Raw genomic sequence first — 13,747 nt, 5'->3', positions numbered from 1 at the left:
AAGGACTTGGCCTTGTTTTGTAACAGTGTTCTGCAAATACCTACATTTATTATCCCCTTAGAGTCAGTGAAAGAAAAGGTTGATTTCTGTATAATGTGGTAATTTTACCCCTCATAAGTGCTGCTTGTGGTCCCCTCATAAGTGCTGCTTGTGGTCCCTCTTTCAGTTGTATTCCTTTTCCCATTATACAAATGCCTGCCTGCACTTCTTTGGGAGAGTGGGAAGAGTTAGGAGTTGACAAGACCAGACTCTATCATACTCTGAAGGGCAGATTTACTAAGGGTCGAATAGTAAATTCACATTTTTTGGGGGTCAAAATTCACAAATTCTAATTTAAAACCACCAACTCGAATTTGAATGTGAGATTCATCACACCTCGACCCTGGAAACAGTTGTATTTCGACCATTCTCCACCTAACACCTGCCAAGTTCATGTAGAAGTCAATGGCAGAGGTCCCTTGAACTATTTGAAGATGTTAATAGTAACGATGAGCCAAATTTTTGCCAAGTTTATCTAAGAGCCATTAATAGAAAAATAGTAACAGAACACACTCCCCTTTGCTCTGCAGCATAAGCTGATCATGTGATAAAACTGTATTCGATTCATTTACGTGAAGCACAGAGCACATAACATTTTAAGCATTTGTTTTCAGTTTAATATTTAAAAGACACCATTGAGGTGTGGCGTTAAACAGAATCTGTGGACTCTTCATCGTTCGTGATTGGAGGAATGCATTTCACAGCCGCTATGTAGTCAATGGTCACTAACTTACTAATGCAACAAAGCACTGAAGCCACTAACTGGTATTTACAAGCTGCAGATTCAAGACCTAACTGAGATGTTTCTATGAGCTCATTATTCTTCAGCGCACTGATAAACTGGACATATTTTAATGGAAAACAATTATTTCTACTTTTTTGCTTTATAAATATTTTCAGGTATATTTAACAAAGTGTTGTCAATTACACTTCAAATAAGGGCTAATTCTGCATCCTGGCATTGCTTTGCAAAACTCTGGAGGTAATAATGAAGTAACAATTCAAAGGTTCCTCCTCCCAGCAAAACAGACCCAGAATTATCAAGTAGTGAATTTGCTTGTAAAGCTCCCCATAGACGCGACGATTCTTCTTGCCGAACGACCGATTTTAGGGAAGCCTGACCGATTATCGTGTGGTTAGTGGTATTCGAACGATCGTACATCTTACGATTTTTCGGCCGACATCTGTCGGGAAATTGATCGGCCAGGTCAAAAAATCTTTGTCGGTCCCAGTGCAATCTCTCTATGTTTGCAGGGCCAAGCAGGCAGCTCCCCTTTGTTTTCCTGGTAAATTGGTCTTTTTAGTTGATGGTAAATTCGTACGATCGTACGATCATTCTGAGAAGATTGTGGTCTCACGATCAGGATCTGATCTTTTAAAAATCTCAACATCTATGGCCAGCTTTAAACAATATCTCCATTAATAATCCTACTGCCTATATGTACTCCACATTTTATACTATCGGGTCTATGATTTAAGGCTGTTCAATTAGTGTCTTTCTGGCATTCGATACAACTTATGTTTTGTTCTTGCATGGATTCTCTTTTTCTTGCTTTATAATACCCTTCATTTTTTCCTGTATGAATCTGATTTGTGACTACTGCTAAAGCATTTTAAAAGCATTGTGGATCACTGAAACAAGATGCTCAGTCAGCCCCTTAACAGGCCCACATATGACAACTGAATGGGGAAGGAAAGTCAGGGAAACACTAAGGGGCAAATTCACTAAAGCGCGAATCGGCTAACGCTAGCGCAAATTCGCCAGCATGACATAATTTCGTTACTTCGCTAGCGAAGTGGACCTACTCTTGGCGCTACTTCGCACCCTTACACCAGGCGAAGTTGCGCTATGACGAAGGGATGTAACTACGCTAATTCACTAACTTGCGTATTTTACTGAACGTCACCTCTTGCGCCAGCCTTGCCTTCGCCATCTCAGACCAGGCGAAGTGCAATAGAGTAGATAGGGATTGCTTCAAAAAAAGTTGAAATACATCTAAGTCCGCAAAAACGCTGGCGTCCTTTCCTTTTTTAAGGGTGATAGGCTGAAAAAGATCGTAAATTTTTTTTGGGGGTACCCTCCTTCCCCCCTACATTTCCTAACATATGGCAACTTAACTATACAGTGGGCACATGTTTAGGGCAAAATAACAACTCTATTTTATTTTATGAAGCTTCCCAGGCTTGTGTAGTGTAATGTATTTGCTACTACATATACGTCCATTGTACTTTAACTATGCAAATTAGGCATCGCTAGCGTAACTTCTCTTTGCTTGACTAATTAATGCTAGTGCAACTTCGCTACCGTTCGCCTCCCTAAGCGCAACTTTGCATTTTAGTGAATTTGCGTATCGCTGGTGAAACTACGACGGGCGAAGTGTGGCGAAGCTGTCGCTGGCGCAACTTCGGATCTTAGTGAAATTGCCCCTAAGAGGGAAATTCACAAAAGTGGTGATACTGAGACAAAATAAACGTGGAAATAAAAATGTTGGATTTCCCACCATATTCACAAACCTCTGTCTCCACTTTTGTGAATTTGCCTTTTAAACAGACAGTTTTCAGATTTTGTCTTTTGCACGACATTTTAAAAACATTTTTTCTGAATTTATTTTTTGCTCTTACTACACCTGTCAGTCAGCCATCAAATTGGAATTTTCAGGAGAGGGATTTATTTTACCTAAGAACATTTCAGGATAACGTGGGCTTTCTAAATCTGCCATGTTTGTGTAATTCCACTTCTGTAACAAGATATAAGGGTCTAAATACAATACACGTTTAAGAAATATGGTTTATTATCTTAGGTAAAGTATCTAATTGTTGCTAAAACGAAAAAAAATGGTTGGGAGACTTTACTTTTCCTTTAGATAATATATTCACTCCAATTGTTAATATTGCCTCATTGAGTAAGCTAAAACTAGTAAAATATTGCAAGTGTGAGTTAAAAACTTTTTACATAAAATACACTTTTTTTTGTTTTATCAGTGTTTTGCTTGTTTTGTTAATGAGGCTTTTACACCAATAGGGTTAGACACAAACTTGTGCCCAGACTATACAATGATTCCCTATTAATTTGCTCTCAATTCCCCAATGGGAGAGTTGTGAAATGAAGATTAGGTGAACAAAGCAGAATAGTTTATTTTAGAATTGATCTGACACATGGGGAAGAGTTATACTGAGCTTTACTCCATTCTTAAAATATCGGGAGAAAATGTTGTCGTTTTTGCCCCATTTTGATAGACAAATTCATAAAAGTGTCTGTAAACTGTCTTTCTTTCACTAAAATATGAAAAGTGGCGGTTGAGTCGGAATTTAGGCAGATTTCTGTTTGTGAATATGAAGAAAGTATTTTACTCCAGTTTACCACCATTTTTACTCCAAAAATGGGCTTTCTCCACTTTTTTGAATTCCCACCTAAAAGTTAGTTGCACATACTTCCTAGAACCCAGTAAGATTGGCTGACAACATGTGATTACCAAAGTATCTAAGGGTTGTTCAGAAAATACATCACCATTTGCTGTGGACAGTGGAGACACGCCTGAAATGATACGCACCAGTTCAATCTCTTCTGCAGGTAAGCATATTCCATTTCGTTTGGCATAAAAAAAGAACTATTTATGGTTGTTTGATAGTTGACAATATTAATCTAACTTCCATGTTTTGTAAATAGTTCATTAGCTTCTCTGTCACCGTCTCAAGTGCATTTGGGAAAGCTACAACTGAGCATCTGAGCACACAGCAAACTCCACATCCGATGCAGAGAGATACTGGTGCATCTGTTCTGTAATGATCACCGAACGGATTTCACCCCCTGCTGGGCAATACACAGCAAACGGCCTGTGCAGCACTATTCCTGAAATGATTCTGGAATTACTATAGGTTCCCCAGGAACTTCAGTGATGACTGTGTGTACAACATCATCAATGCATTTAATATGTGGTAGACACTTTTGGAAATAATTGGCAACTAACCTGCTTATAAAAGTCTGATTATCATATGCAATTCTTCCAGAGAAATAGTAATCCAATACAGATTGCATTGACCCGCTGGACAAAGTGTTTGTTGATTCAAAATATGGGGAGATCTGATTAACAATGATATTCTCCAAGATTTCAGTTTGGAAGGTCATGATCAGATTTCTTAATCTGTTCAACACATGTCCTTGGTTTGGATTGTTACCGGTTAATTAAGGATGCACCGAATCCACTATTTTGGATTTGGCCGAACCCCCGAATCCTCGCAAAAGATTTGGCGAATACCGTTTGGAATCCTAACTTGCATATGCAAATTAGGGTTGGGAAGGGGAAAACTTTTTACTTCCATGTTTTGCATATGCAAATTAGGATTCGGTTCGGCCAGGCAGAGGGATTCGACCGAATCCTACTGAAAAAAGTCGAATCCCGAATTCGTTAATCACCCTGACAAAGGCAGATCCTTTTTATTAACTGCTGCCTGAAGACCCCGGAGAACACCACACAGAAGTACTACAAAGCATTTCACACCATCGCCAGTAATACTTGCATGGTTACAAGCAGAATGTACAATTATCCTGGAAAAGAACATCCTCCATTAATTATTAACAAAGACTTGTTACTTTATACATTTACATATGAAAATCCAATGACAAGGGCAGATTTTCTTCTTGCAGCCGTACACATTCATTCAGCTTACAACATTTTAGAATGTCTCTTCTCACAAGCATGCTGAAGTGAAAGTAAAGTGTAAATTCAGAAGCTGTGTATAACTGGGAAAAACAGGGTGTGTGTCAAAACTTGGGGCAATCAAGTTGTCTCCAAAACTTAGATTGTAAGCTCTAAAGGCCTTTTCTAAAGGTCATTCACAAGCCTTATAGCAATGTTATTTGGTTGGCTCTTGGTAACCAAGCTGGGTAGTCACATGCCTGATACAGAGATCTTAAAACCAGACGGTGAATTTGCAGTAAAGACATTCTTCATGCTTAGTGGATTTTCCTGTCAATATTTCTATGTGGGAAATAATAAGCAATAATTTAGTTGATATATATATCTTACTGATCTCCACTCCACTCCACTCTTACTCCTCTCCATCATTTGCTAAGAAATCAATCTACAGTAAGTTATCGAAAAAAATCCTTAAAATAAGATTGTGTTCAATCCAAAGCATAGACAAATCTATAGCTTTTCACAGATATGGGGCACAGTCTTCTGGGAATGCACTGATTTCTGTTGCTCTACACTGTGGGAGGCACATTTATTAAAGTTTGAATTCTGATTTAATTTTAAATACGTTTTTTAAAACTCTATTAAATTCGAATAAACTCGAAATTTGACTGGGGGGTTATTTATTAAAAAAAATGGAATATCTAAAACTTGGACACATTTTACCAACTCGAAAACGCGATTTGAGTTTTTTCTCTGAAAAACTTGAATGTCAAGAAGGCTACTAACATGTCCAAATTGGTCCCTGGACCTCTTACATTGACATATACATGAACTCGGCAGGTTTTAGGTGGTGAATAGTCGAATTAGAGTTCTTAAAGTATGATAAATCTCAAAATTCTAATTAAAACTCCAATCGAGTTTGGATAGTTTGTCATAACAATACCCTGCCACTGACCACTAATAGCACTTAATTGTAAGGGCTCTTACAGACAAGCGTTTTTACCTGTGCTCCCCTGCATTCCGTTTCTCTGCGTTCAGCCGCAGGGGAGCGCAGGAACAGACGCATTACATTTTTTCCAATGGGGCTGTACTCACACAGGCGCGTGTAGGCGCCGAACACAGAAAAAATGCAGCATGTTGCGTCTCAACCTGCGTTCGGAGTACAGCCCCATTGGAAAAAATGTAATGTGTCTATTCCTGCGCTCCCCTGCGGCTGAACGCAGAAAAATGGAACGCAGGGGAGCGCAGGTAAAAACGCTCGTCTGTAAGAGCCCTAAGGCAGTGCTTTTCTTTATATTTATTCTGAGCCAACCACAACAAAGTGTTTATGACTTTCAGAGATGCACCAAATCCAGAATTCGGCCTTTTCCAGCAGGATTTGGATTCAGATGAATCAAAGTGCCTGGCTGATTTGAATCTGAATCCTTTCTATTACTTTTCATCACACAAACAAGGAAATTGTGATTTATTGTATTGCATGCTTACATACATAATTCTATATACTGTATCATAAAATATTGGCCCCTTAGGAGCTACAGGCCAGAATAACCCTGCTGCAAATGGGTCGGAAAAACTATTTTTGGGAAACAGAATTTTGCCATAGTGTTCATTTATGAGATCTGAAAACCACAGTCATTAACAGGATTCCATATACCTTAACATAAAAGTTTAACAAGGCAAAAAAAAAAAGCATACAAATGAAAAAAAAAATCTGTGGTAGTTATAAAAATGCAATTTTAAGAAAAACAAAAACCAGATGATATCTACTATGGAATGACAATATTTACTACCTGCCAACAGGATGATCCAGTTAAAGGGACTCTAATATCTTTCTCCCATTTCTGGTAATTAGAAGGTCACCAGTGGATTTGATGAATAAGACATGGCCTCCATCTGGACCAAAACAGCGACAAACGATATTTTATAGTGATTCTGCCACTTACAGAACTTTATTTACATCCAGAGCTAGAGGATGTTTCTTCATTTCTTTTCACTGAAAACACATTCTTATTACCCTTATTACATGGAATAATAGATAAAGGGGATTCAAGTGCAAAGTATAACAAAAACTATTAGTTACTAGGCTGTAATAAAGGAAATGCTAAAGCTAAATGAGTAGATTTAATATTGAATATTTTGCCAAAACAACCTTGTAGTTAATGCAGTAGCCAATGCATTAAGTGGTGCTTTCCCACTTGTCTTCTGAGAGACATTCAGAGAAGCGGCAGTTGTATACTTTTCGACTGCAGATATCAGAAATGTGTGTGTCATTTATTTTAAGGTATTTAAATAGTTCTATGTCTTCTAAGATGAATCTACACAAATGTATGTCCTGAGTGGGCACCTTTAAAGGGGTTGATTGCCTTCAAACAATGTGTGACCATTTATCTAATATTGAAGTGGAAAGTGCCATTTTTCACCTTCTAAAGCAGCTCTGGGAGGGGGGGGGTCACCGACTCTACAAACAACTGAACCTTTAAGCTAGGGCTCAAAACGTAAGCACACCGTAAAAGGAGTGTAGTAAACCTTGTTGGTATAGCCATATATCCCAAACCTTTTCAAATCTGTTCATATTTTCATATAGTAAAGCCATTATAGTCTCCATATCTATGCCTCACCATAACCTGTTCCTAAAGGAGATGGATAATTGTCTGGTTGGAATATTCTAAACATCGTATGCCAATAGGGCTTGTTGTATTACATGCTTTGATTAGTTGGCTTTCCAATTCCACCCACTGAATAGGGTGGAATTAGACATTCTAAGTGTAGTATGTCACTTAGTCAATTGTGCCAAAATGGCAGTGTTTCTGTAGGAATCCAAATGTGGAAGTTCGATCAGTAACATTGTTGTTTACTAATTCCATGTTGTTTTGTTTGTGATTCCAATTAGAAACACACATCCACATCAAACATTTTACTTTGCAAGCTGTCAAATCCCTTTTTGGGAGGAGGGACATGCAGAGTTCTGAGGTGGTAAACAACTTTGGGAATAATGTCATTTTAAAGGAGAAGGAAAGGTTAAAACTAAGTAAGCCTTATCAGAAAGGCCCATCTAAATATACCGGTAAACCCCCAAAGAAGTGCTGCTCTGAGTCCCCTGTCAAAAGAAACACTACATTTCTTTCCTTCTATTGTGTACTCATGGGCTTCTGTATCAGACTTCCTGCCTTCAGCTTTAACCTCATTGCCCTGGGCAAGAGCATGCTCAGTTTGCTCCTCTCCCCCCACCCCTCCCTTCTCTACTGTAATCTGAGCCCAGAGCAGGGAGAGACTCAGGCAGGAAGTGATGTCACACCATGTTAATACTGCAGCTCCTATTCTAAACAAACAGAGAGTTTCTAGAGCTTTTTACTCAGGTATGATAAAGCATTCTACAGAATAAATATAGCATTCTAGCTTGCACTATTGCAGCTAATCTATTGGCAATAAAATGCTTCCATAGCTTTCCTTCTCCTTTAAGTGAATTTAAAAAATTCAAATAGAAAAGTACTCCTTTGGTAACACCTAATTTTATATCTAGTAATGGATTAATTCACTATTATACAAGTAGTAATAGCAATACTTAAATTAAAGTGCAGTCAGTGCCGGTCTTTTAGCTCATCAACAATTCTATATTCGCCTTGATAAAGCTATTAAGCGAAACGCGCGTTGGCGAGTCGCTATCTTTTTTAAAATGTATCTCTTTGGGTTACTACGAGTGGTTTGGGTCATCCATTGTTGCTACTGTCCATCTTATATCCTGCAATACTCTTCCTTACATTCTAAGGGGCTGATGTTTTGTGGCTTTTTAGGTATAAAATAGCCTTCCTAAAAGATCAGGGCGAGTTAATTACAAGGCCACAGTCTCGGTTACCATGTCCTGCCTTCCTCTTTGTGGGGTCCCAGTCTTAGTAAAACGATCAGGCAACTAGTTTTGGGACAGCTCCACCCTCTAATTTTTCATTATATCCTCCTACCTTACTGTATGACAGTGGCACTTTATTTGGTCCTGATCCCAACACCTGGTCATAATTTAAATTTATCTAGATCTCATTTTTACGCAATTATCTATCTATTAATTGACTCCTATTGCACTGCACTTTATATTTATTCTATTTGAATCCAATTTTTTTTAGAACATCAACTTCGTAAACGCACCCTATTTTGTATAATTACCAATGAATTGTTGACATCCTCGATCACACCTGAGCCCAATCATGAATTTCGAATGAATTGATTGTAAATCTTGTAACTTTTTAACTTGGCAACTTTCATTTGATATACGCACTAAACAACACTTTATAATTATATTCAATTAACTTAAGAATTGGTCTGGGAATTAATTGATCTGGGAATTGTTGATGAGCTATAAGACCGGCACTGACTGCACTTTAATTTAAGTATTGCTATTACTACTTGTATAGTAGTGAATTAATCCATTACTAGATATAAAATTAGGTGTTACCAACGGGGTACTTTTCTATTTGAATGCCCTTCTGACTCTTGTCGGCCCCTGGTGGTAACCACTGAGATCTTCTTTTCTTTTCTTGTGGTAAAGGAGTTCCTCCCTTTTTTTATTTTAAGTGAATTTGTAATGTTTTTTTTTTGATAAATGTTTGCAGGCCGGAAGCTTCAAGCAGTTGTGGTGGGGTTTTCAAGGGGGATGTCATGATACAGGTCTGTAATAGTAAATAAAACAGGCCAAGGTATCATGAGAAATATTTCTGCCAACATCTAAATCAGACACATAACAGGCCTCTTTTCAGTATGGTCAGAGGGGTCAGAGCTGTAATGCCCTCCTCCATGCCCTGGCTGATAAGAGCCATTCCATGGGGAGGGGGAAGCCCAAGGAGTGAGAACTTAAAGTTCCCAGCAAGACCCTCAAAGGTGAAGTGAAGGTCACATATAATGTATACTCAAATATATTTATCCTCACAGAACCCATACCTGTTGTACCAACAGTATAAAAAACTGGTGATGGGTTCAAGGCAATTTCAAATTTCAAACGAGTCCAAACATGACTAGGTTTGGTACTCTGTGTATTAGATGAGGATATCTGGGCAGGGGCAGGTCACACAGTATTGATGTTTAGTATCTATGGAATCCCTGAGAGGATTAATAACCAATGAATATTATATCATCTCTCTCCTATGTTCCTATAATTAGTTATGGTCATTATATTCTTGGTCCAGTACCACTCACAGGAGGTCATAAAAACTCAATCTGTGTCCTGCTAGGCCACACCCCTTGCATTCCTGAGGGAGGGGAGAGTGTGCAGTTACCTGATGCCCTGAAATCACTAATAAATAGTCAGCTCTTCTGACTAAACTTTGGAGGACCAATTACAATTGGAAGTTATCCCATTTGTTTCCCCTTGCCTCCAGGACCAGGAATTCTATATCTTTGGAGTTAAGTATAGGTTTTCCATGTTTTCCCTTTTATTTTACACCTGTTTGTAATTGTATTATTGAATGTATGTCTCTTTTGTAACATCTTTTTGTATATTGCACTGTTATACCTTTTATAATATTAAAGAGAATTTAATAAGATTGTCTTTGGTGCTCTAAATGAACCTAGCCTGAAAGAGTGTAACTGTGAGCCTTAACCCTCTGCATGCTGAAGTACTTGTTGAGTCAGTAGGAACTAACTGACTATAGTGAGAGAGTGTTTAATGCATTGGTGTATTGTGAGTTATTACCTGTTAGAGAGAACAGGGGAATAGTCACATTAGGTTTCTATCGCCTGTGAATGATAGATGGTGGCAGTAAATGAGTTTTGTGGGTGTTGGTTGGGGTGCTTTTGTGTTAGTCTAACCTGTGTGCAAGGTGGGTGAGAGACTGAGTGAGTGACCCCTGATAGCCACACCTAAAGTCATGTGCGGTTGGAAGTACCGTGTCCGTGACAGGGGTATTAATTTGATTTTTTTTTTTAAAGGGGAATTCCGTCTTCTAAACTAAAATTTGATAAATAGGCCCACATAACACAGAAACCCCTAATATACCCATCACAATTACATATTTTTTCAAAAAGTATGAATAAATGCCATTTTCTATGCTAAAATCCAGCTGTTTAACATTTCTTCTCTTTCTACTTTTTTCTTCTCTTTCTACTCTTTCTACTATTTGAAATCCTGGCAGGGAAGGAGGCACTAAATACTGATGTTACAAATTGTAACAACTTCTCCACAGCTAACAGACAGCATGCATTACATAACCCACAATGCATTGCAATATGATGTTCCTTTCCTTATTGAAATAATTTCCAAATTTTTTAAAATTTCCTTTTTCTCCGTAATAATAAAACAGTAGCTCGTACTTGATCCAACCTATGTTATTAGAAGCAAAACCAGCTTATTGGGTTTATTTACGGTTTCCATGACTTTCTAGTAGACAAAGTATGAGGATTCAAATTACAGAAAGATCCGTTATCCAGAAAACCCAGGTCCTGGACATTCTGGATAACAGGTCCCATAAGGGCAAAAAAACAAAACAAACAAATCCCCCCCCCCCACAACTATATGAACAGGATTCCTCCTATAGCCACTGGAGAAAATAAACTTGGTGCCGAGGTTTCAAAAATGTGTGGCTGGCCCCACTGATATCCAAAAATTGTAGGGGGGATGCTTATTTTCTCTCGATAAGAAACGCGTTAGGTGGTATCCTAGTGCACTGGAATGAATAAAATTATTTTTAATTGAAAAAGTCTGCCTGGAAGATTGGTCCTGAGAAGTGCCTGCTCAATTTTTTTATACGGTTATCCGCTCCCTCAGCTGAAGGTTCAGGGCGGTGCACCCGGACTTCTTCTCTAAACTGGTGAGTTCTTCACTTTTGAGACCTGAAAGATTTACTGCATTTACCTACTAGTGTTCATGATCCTCATTGAGGACTATGGCTAAATGTATCAATGTTTCAGGGGGGGAACCCTCTCTCCTGATGAAGTTCCCCCTGAAATATTTCTACCGCTAAATAAAAGGGGTAAGCTCCCCGACTGCAAACCAATGTGTGTGTGTGTGTGGATCAGTTTAAACACGTTTGCTGTTGCTAAGGGACCCAGCCGTGTCAACGTAGGGCCAGCACCAACAGTGCAGTGGAAGTGAATTCCAGGTGTGCGGTTGAATTATCACAATTTTCCGTGCACACATTTGCCCCTATGATGGTGTAAAGCACACGCTCTTGCTGTATGTAGGGGATGAGGGCTCCTAAACTTACTCCATGAGAATAAATCTGCAGAAATCCTTTATACGCTGAAACAAGTGAAACAAGTGTAGCCATGCAGATGTACACCAAAGCAAGTCAGAGCAATTGGCTTAATACAGCCACATGGCAAACTGCTTGTATAAAGCAAGTATTTGAGTTGTAACTAGATCTAACTGTGAGGGCTTTTTATGGAGCTTTATGGTGACCCGCTGTTCTACTGCAGAGGATTAATATTCAGAAACAAGTTAACTGCTCATTGGAGAAAGTCTGTAGGGTGGGACCGACAGAGCTGAGCACTGCACGACCAGACCTATAATAATGTGTTTACACAAAGAGGCATGTGGGAGGGGTAAAAGCAAGTCGGGAACGCCCCCTGCAATAACAGGATGACGCCTCAGTCAGCTACAATCATTGCAACAAAAGAGATATACCCAATGACGGGCCATGAATTCATTTGCTTTACCAAGAAAAAGCAAAACAGTCCAGCAGCGCAGGGGTCTGAGTGAATAAGCCACACTAAGCTGCTCTGTTAATTGTCCTGTCCTTCTCAGAGAGCTGCTCCTCCCGCGGTTGAAACAGACGCCATTTCCAAGGCTCCAATGAATCGTTTCTCTGATGCTCTGTTTAGAGAGGCGTGGCAGGAAGCGGAGCTAGCTATATGGAGATGGACGCTGATTGGCTGAATAACCAGGAGGGCGAGCCGCATGGAAGGGAATGTGTGTAGCTTGTCAGACACAAGTGAATGAGAATCTGAGGAGTCTCTGAGGCATGGTCAGATTTTAAACAAGAACTAAACGCTAACAAATACTATGGCTAGAAATGCCACATTATATATACTGAATGTAGCACATCAGCCGAAAGCAGCAATGATCCAGGGCTAACTTGTCACAGGCTTCTATTAAAAAGCTAAACTTAGGGGTCGTCGCAAATTATCCAGAAGAAAATGAGGTTTGTCTGTAATATAAGCTGATGCTACAGGGCTGATAATTAAATTCTAATGCTAATTGCACTGGTTTCTGTGCTGCCATGTAGTAATTATTGACATTAATTACTAATCAGCCTTTTACTGTGACATTTGTATTCTATATGTACTGTATATTGTGAGTGGGTCCCTAACCTCAGTAAGTGACAGCAGCACAGAACATGTGCAGTGAATCAGCAGAAAAGATGGGGAGCTACTGGGGCATCTTTGGAGACACAGATCTTTACTGCTAAAGGGATGTGGTTGCCTTGGGCTGGTACAGAGGCCCAAAACATAATTTACAACATTTCTAGCTACTTCTTTAGTTAGGCTTTAGTTCTCCTTTATTGAAGAATTGGGTAGGGGTCAAATGTCCTAACTCTAAAGCACACATTCAGTATATTTGCATAACAGAATGGTCTAGGAACAGCACTTTTTCCCCACAGAGAACAAGCTCCTTACTGAAACCATGAAGGGAGGAGGGGGGGGGGGTGTCACAGACTGGAGCCAGAGCACTCTGCATGTCATTAAGATGAACTATTAGTTTTCTGTTTCAGCCGGGTCATTCCCCGTCTGTAAAGTATGAGCTTGAGGTTCAGCTGGAAAGAAAGCTGTTCACATAGGCAGTGCTGTAGAAAACAAAGCAGATATAGAGAAGCAGTGCATCCAGGAATGGCATAGCAGAGATCTGGTCAAAATGCATTTGTTTCTAAATGCATTCATTTATGTAGCTGAACTTAGATAATAAATATTGGCAGTGTTCTGACATGCTATGTGCTCCTGGGCATAATCAGAGGCGTAACTACAAAGTAAGCAGCCCCTGGGGCTGCAGGGGGCCCAGGAGTTATATGGGGCTCCATGAGGCCCTAATTAAAGTGTGGTTCACCTTTAACTTATCTTTTAGTATGTTATGGAACTGCTAATTATAAACAACT

At 39.2% G+C, this 13,747-nt stretch overlaps 1 pseudogene; it reads right to left on the bottom strand.

Annotated features, from left to right (window-relative positions):
- Positions 1-687: 687 nt before the first annotated feature.
- Positions 688-6,864, bottom strand: LOC108712366 (annotated as a pseudogene).
- Positions 6,865-13,747: the final 6,883 nt, after the last annotated feature.

This window comes from Xenopus laevis, chromosome 3S, assembly GCF_017654675.1.
Source record: "Xenopus laevis strain J_2021 chromosome 3S, Xenopus_laevis_v10.1, whole genome shotgun sequence".
NCBI classification, from domain to species: domain Eukaryota; kingdom Metazoa; phylum Chordata; class Amphibia; order Anura; family Pipidae; genus Xenopus; species Xenopus laevis.
Note: the sequence above shows the minus strand (reverse complement) of the source record. Positions and strands in the feature narration are given on the sequence as shown.